General features: G+C 35.8%; 3 gene segments (V, D, J or C); 2 read left to right on the forward strand and 1 right to left on the reverse strand.

The window, feature by feature from the left end:
- Positions 1-520, reverse strand: LOC306770448 (immunoglobulin kappa variable 4-1-like). The segment is given in 2 exons: positions 433-520; positions 1-335 (listed from the first exon to the last, which is right to left on the reverse strand).
- Positions 521-2,156: 1,636 nt separating this feature from the next.
- Positions 2,157-2,616, forward strand: LOC306770449 (Ig kappa-b4 chain C region-like). The segment is given in 2 exons: positions 2,157-2,172; positions 2,291-2,616.
- Positions 2,617-7,910: 5,294 nt separating this feature from the next.
- Positions 7,911-8,408, forward strand: LOC306770450 (Ig kappa-b4 chain C region-like). The segment is given in 2 exons: positions 7,911-7,923; positions 8,080-8,408.
- Positions 8,409-9,589: the final 1,181 nt, after the last annotated feature.

The raw sequence follows: 9,589 nt of genomic DNA on the forward strand, positions 1-9,589 counted from the left end.
TCACTGTGTGAACACGGGGCCACTGTGATAACTCTGACAGTAATAAACTCCTGCATCTTCAGCCTGAACTCCACTGATGGTCAGAGTGAAGTCAACTCCATTCCCTGCTCCACTTCCACTGAATCTGGACGAGATTCCTGAAAATCTGTCTGATGTTCTGTAGATCAGAAGTTTAGGAGCTTCTCCAGTTTTATGATGGTACCAGGACAGGTAGTACTGTGAACCAGAGTACTGAGCTACTGTTGGACTGACTTTACAGTCAATAGAGACAGTTTGATGGAGCTGCACTGATTTGGCTGCTGGTTGAGTCACAACAACATTTTGTCCAACAGACCCTGATGGGAGAGAAGAAACACTGGACATGAGATGGTGAGGTGAAACTCAGCTACACTCTAAATGATTCTCACATGACAGAAAAATGATTTTCCTCACCCTGAGTGAAGCAGAGGAGAGTCCAGATGAGGACGCAGGTCAAAGTCATGTTTTTCATCAGGAGGATTTCTGTGTCTTCTGTTGTCATGAAGGACAGCTGTCAGTCATCCAGTCTTCATCTCTCAGGACTATAAACTCTCCCAGAGCACTGGAGCATGGTGCTGCTGATGCAAAGTGCTTCTCTATGGAAATCTTCTGAATGACTCCAGGAAAGACTTGGATCTTTCTCATTGTACTGATCATCAATAAATCAACTATTTTATCAGAATATTGACTGAATGAAACATCATTTATTTGAATTATTTTCTTTTGGAAATGTTTTTATTTAAGTGATTTCTTTTAAACTTCATTGATTTCCAGCTTTTATTTCTAATTGAAGATGTGTTTTCTAAAACTCATGAATAGAATACAAGTTTTTATTTTTGATATTCTACTGAAGAATAATTTAATCCTACTTATAATGTTTTCACTTATTTAAAGAACATGACGGTTTATCTTGACCGTGATGTGTTGAAAGGTTTTAAACAACGGCTCAACCAGTTTGTATCACTGTGGTGGACTTATGGTGGAGCAACCAGACTGGATGTTGGAAGTAATTTAAGTGCTCACATTTTTTTTCAGAATTTTGGTGCAAAAATTTCTGTTCATAAACTTACCTCAAAACTAAGATTTAGTGAGATGTTTCCATGTAATTTTTCATTCAGTAGTTTCAATCTGCGACAACAAATATAGACAAATATTTCAAATTAAAAGTAAAAGAAAATCTGAAATGGTTAAAAATGACCATAAATGATTTAGATATTTGAAGACGTGAAGTTTAAGTTCTTTCAGAGGAAGGTTTGTTGTGTTCAAAGTCAGAGAGCCGTGTCTCTCTGCAGTCAGAGGTTTTTGTACGACGACTCAACCAGTTTGTATCACTGTGGTGGACTTTCGGTGGAGGAACCAGACTGGATGTTGGAAGTAAGTTTATAATTATTATAAAACTTGTATTAATAAGGAACATAACTGTAGTCTTTCAAAATCTCACTTTTTATCAGGATAATTAGAAAAACTTTCTTATTCATATTTTCTTGTTAGTTTCGTTTGTTTGAAACTGAATTTCAACACAGAAATTCGACCCATGTCTTTATCGTTTTTAACAACTTTAAAAAGAACCTTAATTAGTGTTTATTAGTTTCATGTTTTGACAGCATTTGAATGTTAAGTAAAATTTATTCCACACAGTGTGACTGCAGGTCATATTTAATCATTCTGTCAGAGATGTAATGTTGAATGTTTTTTTTTTTTTTTATAAAAAATTAATTAGTGCAGGATGAAACTATTATTAACATATTGTTTTATTTTGTTGTCAAATCTGTGAATGTAACTATGAGCATCATCTTTGGACCTTTCTGCAGCGATTTGTCCTTCTACAGTGGAAATGATCATTTGTTGCTTTCTTGCAAAGTTTAACAGCAGCAATGTTTGATCCAGATTTTAGTGATATACAGTTAAGATGAAAACATTTCCACATTTTTAATCTGTGTTTCAGTGTTGAATTTTATTAAAAACAAAATCAGTTTATAACTTAAATAGTTTCATAATTTATTTGGACATTTAAAGTGCCGTCAGTGTCTTTGTGTGAAACATGTTCAGTAGTTTGATGTATTTCAGGTCATGTGAGGATTCTGTGTCCCGACATGCATGAAAGGTTTCTAAAAGGGAAGTGAAACAATGTGCGAGAGATGAAGCAGAAACACTGTTAGTGAAACATCTTGAGGGGGGAAATCATCTCTCTAACAGTAAAGATGTCCAACTGTCTGCTGCTTGATTGACAGCTGTGTGGTTCCTGTCTTCTAATCGGATTGGTGTCTCCTAGGTGATGCTCGTCCCACCCTGACAGTGTTGCCCCCCTCCACAGAAGAGCTGCAGCAAGGGAACGCTACACTCACATGTCTGGCCAACAAGGGCTTCCCCTCAGACTGGAGTCTGTCCTGGAAGGTGGACGGCAGCAGCAGCATCAGCTATGAGGAGAATAAGAGTCCTGCAGTGATGCAGAAGGACGGCCATTACAGCTGGAGCAGCACCCTGAGGCTCTCTGCAGACCAGTGGAGCAAGGTGGTCTCTGTGACCTGTCAGGCCTCCCAGGGCTCCCAGACTCCACTGTCAGAGACACTGAGGAGAGACCAGTGTTCCCAGTACTGATCTGACTCATGGAAGTCTCATGTTGGTTTTCAGAATGCTTTTTCTAGTTTTTAGTTTCCATGTTTATCTACTTTTTATACAATAAAAATTTTAATTTAAACATGTTTCTGTGTTTTTATCAACATGTAGACACGATGAAGAGATATCCAAAAACAGTTTTCAGTGTTTACTTGCTTTTTTTAAATATTCTATGATAATAAATATCTTATTATTTTGATTAAATTTTGTCCAAAACTGAGTTGATGTAATTGTTTTAGGTTTTATTTGACTATTTGAAATTTCTGGTTTTACATAACGGATCAAGATATATAGACTTCTAGAAATACATGTTGACTGCTTGAAATTATTTTGGAGAAAAGCAAATGATGACTATAATGTAAGTTTTACATCATTATTGCTATTTATAAAAAAAAACTCCTTTATTAAAATAAATATGTGTTGTGTTGGTATCCGTGTGGAATTCAGGTTTTGCTGCATGACATGAAATAGTTTTTAAAAGAGTCGGATGTCTTAAAACAATTGAAAAATACTTTTAATCAGACTTTTCATTTTATCTCAGTAATTCATAAATCTGTTTAACTGTGTTGATGTTTTGTGTGCTGTAACATTAAATACCTAAAAGCAAACTGATTTAAATAATTTTGTCTGAAATTATAAACCTACAATTATTATAAGATATAATTTGATAAAACTAAATATTTTAAACTAAGACAAGTTTTTAATTATCTCCTGATTTAGTTTCAGTGCAGCTGTTCAGTCGGATCAGTTCCTCTTTGATGAAAGAAGGTTTTTGTACGACGTTGTATCACTGTGTGAACGGGAAGCTGTTACTCTGCTGACAGTAATAATCTCCTGCATCTTCAGCCTGAACTCCACTGATGGTCAGAGTGAAGTCAGTCCCAGATCCACTTCCACTAAAACGACTTGGAACTCCAGACTGACGAGTTGTAGCATAACGAATCAGGAGTTTAGGAGCTTCTCCAGATTTCTGCAGATACCAGTGTAGCCAGTTGCCAACTCCTGTACTGGTTTTACATTTAATGGAGACAGTCTGCCCTGGAACAACAGACTGAGATCCAGGAGTCTGAGTCACGATGATTTCTCCTGATGAACCTGGAAAATATGAAAAAGATGAAAAGTTACTGCTAGTATAAATTGAAGAAAGATGATCAGCATCTGAACAGAAGAGGATCATGTCTTTAACATGGAGAGCAGAATGAAGAAGGTCAAAGCTGCATGTTTCAGTGTTTCTCCATCACAGCAGAACATCATTGTGGGGAACCTGGTTGCATCCTGAAGCAAAGTTTCCACAAGAGAGTCTCACCCTGAACAAGGAGCCCCAGGGTGGTCAGCAGTAGAGTCAGTGACATCATCATTGTGCTGCTGGTGTGTCAGTGTCTCTGAAAGGTCTGAACAGCCACTGATCAACACTGACCTCTTAACAGCTGGGAGCAGAGAGGCAGGACACATATGCAAACACACACAGTCACTCAGCTGCAGCCGTCCTCTACATGACATCATGTTTCATCATCACCTTTGTAAGATTTAAATCAATGATCAATAATCAATGATAATTACATGTAAAATATCCATAAGTACAATGGGGTTTTTCATTGAGCATTGATTAAACTATTATTTAACATCTCTCCCTAATCCAAGCTGTGCCATTTAGTGCATATTGTGGTGACATGATGTAAGAGGTATTGTTTTATTTGTTGTTTTATTATCAATTTAGAAATTTCAACATTAATGACTGAGCTCAGTTGTTTCATCATTTTTTTTTTTTTTTCATCTTTCTCAGGTCGATGACAATATTCTTATTTTTTTAACTCATCAACATCCCCATCCATGTGAAAAGAATTGATGTTTTTTATGTCACTAAATTAACTATCCTGTTATAAAAGACAGACCCTGGATAAAAACTGCACATGTAATCATACTGAGGTTGATGAAGCAGCTATTAGATACTGGTTTGAAAAGTGTCGTCCAATAGATAAACATTTATACCGGGATAAAAAAAAGATGTGGTTCCAGGTTGATAAACTGGTCTGTGATAAGCTTGAATAAGTTTTCTCTTTTTCATTTGTGAGTTGTGGGATCAGTTATTACTGAACAATTACGACTTCTAACATGAATTTTATTAGAAATCTGGCAGAGTAATACCAATGTCAAAAGTGTTATAGATTAGATAAATCATTTAATTATGGATGATAAAAATGACATTTTGTGGTCATAAATGAAGTTCTATTTTTTATATGATCAGTAAAACATGTATATCTTTCAAATTATTGTTTGTTAATTTGTGACATTAATTACTGACAGAACTGAATAATATCTTCCATTTCTGATGGGCCGTTAGGGATTATTCATGTTATATATAATTATTAATAAGAATATATATACTGATGACAATATATTTGTCATTAATATTGTACAAAGATATTGCAAAAATTAATGTGTAAAAATGAGGACATGAACTGCACAGACCCTAAAATGTATCTGCATTGTGTACATTGTTTGTTACTTGACTGTTTCCACTCAGTCTAGAGGAGATGCTGAATATTTGTGGAATGTTGCGTAGATCAGAGCTGAAGGAACCTCTCTAGATTTATGATGGTCCAGGGACAGGTAATGTTTAGAGCTGTGGCAGCAGTAATCTTCTGGACTGACCTCATAGTCAGCTATAGTGACAGTTTGAGCGAGCTGTAAAGTAGTTGCTTGCTTTAAGCTCAGAGGTGACATGCATCGAGATGAAGAACATCTTTGCAGTTTTCACATTATCATCATATTTTATGTGATGTGATTATATTTCTATCAGAACAAACAGAGAGTCTGATAAAAGATAAAATCCTAGACCAGTATTTCAGTCTGGTTTCCACTGATCTAATGTGTATCTCTCCAAATGAACTGTGTGTTGCAATTTGTAAACTGCTTTTGATTTTCAGTGTCTCAAACATAAGGATATACTGAAATTATGTGTTTCTGTTTGTGTGTTTGTGTGTGTTGAGGGGTGGAGGGTGCTTGTGTTACACCTTTAGTATATATCACAATATCATCATCCATATGTAATTATGAGAACTGAATGTAAATGTTATAAAAATAAAAATTTTAAAAAGCCCACATCTGTTGTGTGTTTGCAGTGTTCACTGAACTATATCAACATCTGGAGTAACTTCCAGTTGCAGCACTGAGTTTAGTTTCTGTTCACCTTATCTGAGGGAGGTTTTTGTACGATGCATTTTCACTGTGTCAACACACACTGACTTGGACAGTGAAGACTCTGACAGTAATAAACTCCTGCATCTTCAGTCTGAACTCCACTGATGGTCAGAGTGAAGTCAACTCCATTCCCTGCTCCACTTCCACTGAATCTGGACGAGATTCCTGAGAATCTGTCTGATGTTCTGTAGATCAGAAGTTTAGGAGCTTCTCCAGTTTTCTGATGGTACCAGGCCAGGTAGTACTGTGGACCAGAGTACTGAGCTACTGTTGGACTGACTTTACAGTCAATAGTGACAGTTTGATGGAGCTGCACTGATTTGGCTGCTGGCTGAGTCACAACATTTTGTCCAACAGACCCTGATGGGAGAGAAGAAACACTGGACATGAGATGGTGAGGTGAAACTCAGCTACACTCCAAATGATTCTCACATGACAGAAAAATGCTTTTCCTCACCCTGAGTGAAGCAGAGGAGAGTCCAGATGAGGACGCAGGTCAAAGTCATGTTCTTCATCAGGAGGATTTCTGTGTCTTCTGTTGTCATGAAGGACAGCTGTCAGTCATCCAGTCTTCATCTCTCAGGACTATAAACTCTCCCAGAGCACTGGAGCATGGTGCTGCTGATGCAAAGTGCTTCTCTATGGAAATCTTCTGAATGACTCCAGGAAAGACTTGGATCTAACTGAGGAATGCAATGATTAATAAACCAATGACTTTATATAGATGTTGACAATCCATAAATCAGTCACATGATTAAAATGTTGATTAATTGAAAAATAATTTCTCTTTCGTTGCGGTGGATTATTTGCTATTGCAAATGTTTTCATTTTTTAACTTCATTAACCAACTATTTTAATTTCCTGACATTGTACAGGTAGAATTTTTAATTAGGATGTTTTTTTTAAAGAAAATAAGACACACAAAATTCAATCATTTTTTAAGTTATGCCACTATAAAACTAATATCATCTTTAATACATTTTAGTTTTTACAGTGTGAAAGTGTTTGTGTTGAATTTGTTGTGTTCAAAGTCAGAGAGCCGTGTCTCTCTACAGTCAGAGGTTTTTGTACGACGACTCAACCAGTTTGTATCACTGTGGTACACGTTCGGTGGAGGAACCAGACTGGATGTTAACTGTAAGTACCTTTAAATTTTGTTTTCTCTACAAATTATCTCAATTTTATACAAAGTTGGGGTCTTAAAAAAGTCTTAAAAATAATTATCCAGAAAATATCTTTTAACCATGGCTTAGCTGTTCATGGTTTCATTGTGATCAACATGTTGTTCATTTCTACTACTGAACTTTGTTTATGACATTTTCTTTATATTCTAACAGATAATCCTGTTATTCTAATGTGATAAGATACATATTTCTGAAACCAAAGAAGAATTAAAATTTAGTCAAATCTGATTTAAATCTATTTAAATAATTTCCTGCACTCTTTTGTAACATGTAATTATGTACTTGATTCACTTTTTAGATGAGCACAGGGAAAATATAAATTATATATATATATATATATATATATATATATATATATATATATATATATATATATATATATATATATATATATATATATATATATATATATATATATATATATATAATGTATATATGCTGTGATGGACTGACAAGCAGTCCAGATGATTTTGTACACTGACTCAACCAGTTTGTATCACAGTGCGTTTAAATTTTCCACTGCGTAAAAATACTATTACATTTATTTACAGTGGTATATGAGGTTTTATATATTTATATATATATATATATATATATATATATATATATATATATATATATATATATATATATATATATATATATATATATATATATATATATATATATATATATGTAATTAAAAGGAAGAATGTTGTGCTTAACAAAAAATGTGTATAAAAGTTCCAATTCATTTAGGAGACATGTAATTATAAGAGACAAGAAATGTAAATATGATCAAATAGAGAAATTCTTGATTTAATATGTCTTTGCTGTTTGTTTGTTCTTCATGTCACAAGTTTGAAAATATTGTCTTGCAACAAAATTTTCCTGTTTGAAACTTTCATCTAGATGTCTGAAACCTGTCTGTTGCCATGGTTGATTGGTGATGCTTGTCTGTTACCATTTACTGTACTCAAAGAGGAAAGTGAAACATTAAAGACGGTTGAAAGCAGCAAGGTGGAGTTTCTTTTCTGTTTGTTGAACTTGTTTCATTTTGTCTCTCTGTCTCCTCTTTCAGTGGGTCGAATCGTCCCCACCCTGACAGTGTTGCCCCCCTCCACAGAGGAGCTGCAGCAAGCGAAGGCCACACTCACATGTCTGGCCAACAAGGGCTTCCCCTCAGACTGGAGTCTGTCCTGGAAGGTGGACGGCAGCAGCAGCATCAGCTATGAGGAGAATAAGAGTCCTGCAGTGATGCAGAAGGACGGCCATTACAGCTGGAGCAGCACCCTGAGGCTCTCTGCAGACCAGTGGAGCAAGGTGGTCTCTGTGACCTGTCAGGCCACCCAGGGCTCCCAGACTCCACTGTCAGAGACACTGAGGAGAGACCAGTGTTCCCAGTACTGATCTGGTTTCCAGGGATTCTCTTACTGGTTTTACAATGTTTTTGCTCTTTGACATTCTGTCTTTCACTTTTTAATTTCCTTTGTTTCTCTCTCTTCATTTCATGAGACATTGATTAATTTGTATTTCTGCACAATAAAGACATTTATATCAGGTCAGTTCTGTTTCCATGTGTCATTTTTCATCTTAACTCAGAACCATCAACTCTTTAAATAAATGTGCTTTTTCTGTTGTTCAACATTATTTTAAATATTTTCTCATGACAAAAGATCAAATAACATTTTTATTATTCCTTATATAAAAGTTAAATGTTATCATTTTCTTGTCCACTGTGATCAATGTAGTAACAAACTGAGCTTGATATAATGTAACGTTTGCATCACGGTAGTATGATGAATGAGTTTATATGATGCAGATACACACTGTATCTCACACATAATTGGTAAATACTGTAAATAATGTCTGAAAAGAAAAAAACAGTTGTTTCTTCTAAATCCATGAAATCATGTTGATCTCATACTTTTATAAAATAAAAAGAACAAAAGAAAGATGATTAAAACTGATCTGGGCTCCACGGCAGTGTAGTGGTTTACACTGTGGCCTTACAGCCAGATTATTGGCTCAAGTCTCGGCTGGGGGGAGGTTAGAAAAGCTGCTGTTCCTGTGATGAGTTTGCATTTTCTCCCTGTGTGTGCGTGGGTTGTGTCTGGTCTACTCCAGCTTACTCCCACCAACTAAAAACATGTGTTACATTAATGACTGTTCACCCTAAACTCTCCGTAGAAATGAATGTGAACGTAAATGGTTGCTTATTCCTTTGTGTTGTCCCTGCAATGGACTGCAACCTGTCCAGGGTGTTCACTGCCCCTCACCTACAAATTGCTGAGACAGGCTCCAGCCCCCAGTGACCCTTAATTGGATTTTGTAATATAGAAAATGAATGAATAATACTTTGTTATTTTAGTTTCAGTGCAGCAGTTGCATAAGATCAGTTCCTCTTTGATGAAAGAAGGTTTTTGTACGACGTTGTATCACTGTGTGAACGGGAAGCTGCTACCCTGCTGACAGTAATAATCTCCTGCATCTTCAGCCTGAACTCCACTGATGGTCAGAGTGAAGTCAGTCCCAGATCTAATTCCACTAAAACGACTTGGAATTCCAGACTGACGATTTGTAGCATAATA

Source organism: Telmatherina bonti, assembly GCF_933228915.1.
Source record: "Telmatherina bonti genome assembly, chromosome: 19".
NCBI classification, from domain to species: domain Eukaryota; kingdom Metazoa; phylum Chordata; class Actinopteri; order Atheriniformes; family Telmatherinidae; genus Telmatherina; species Telmatherina bonti.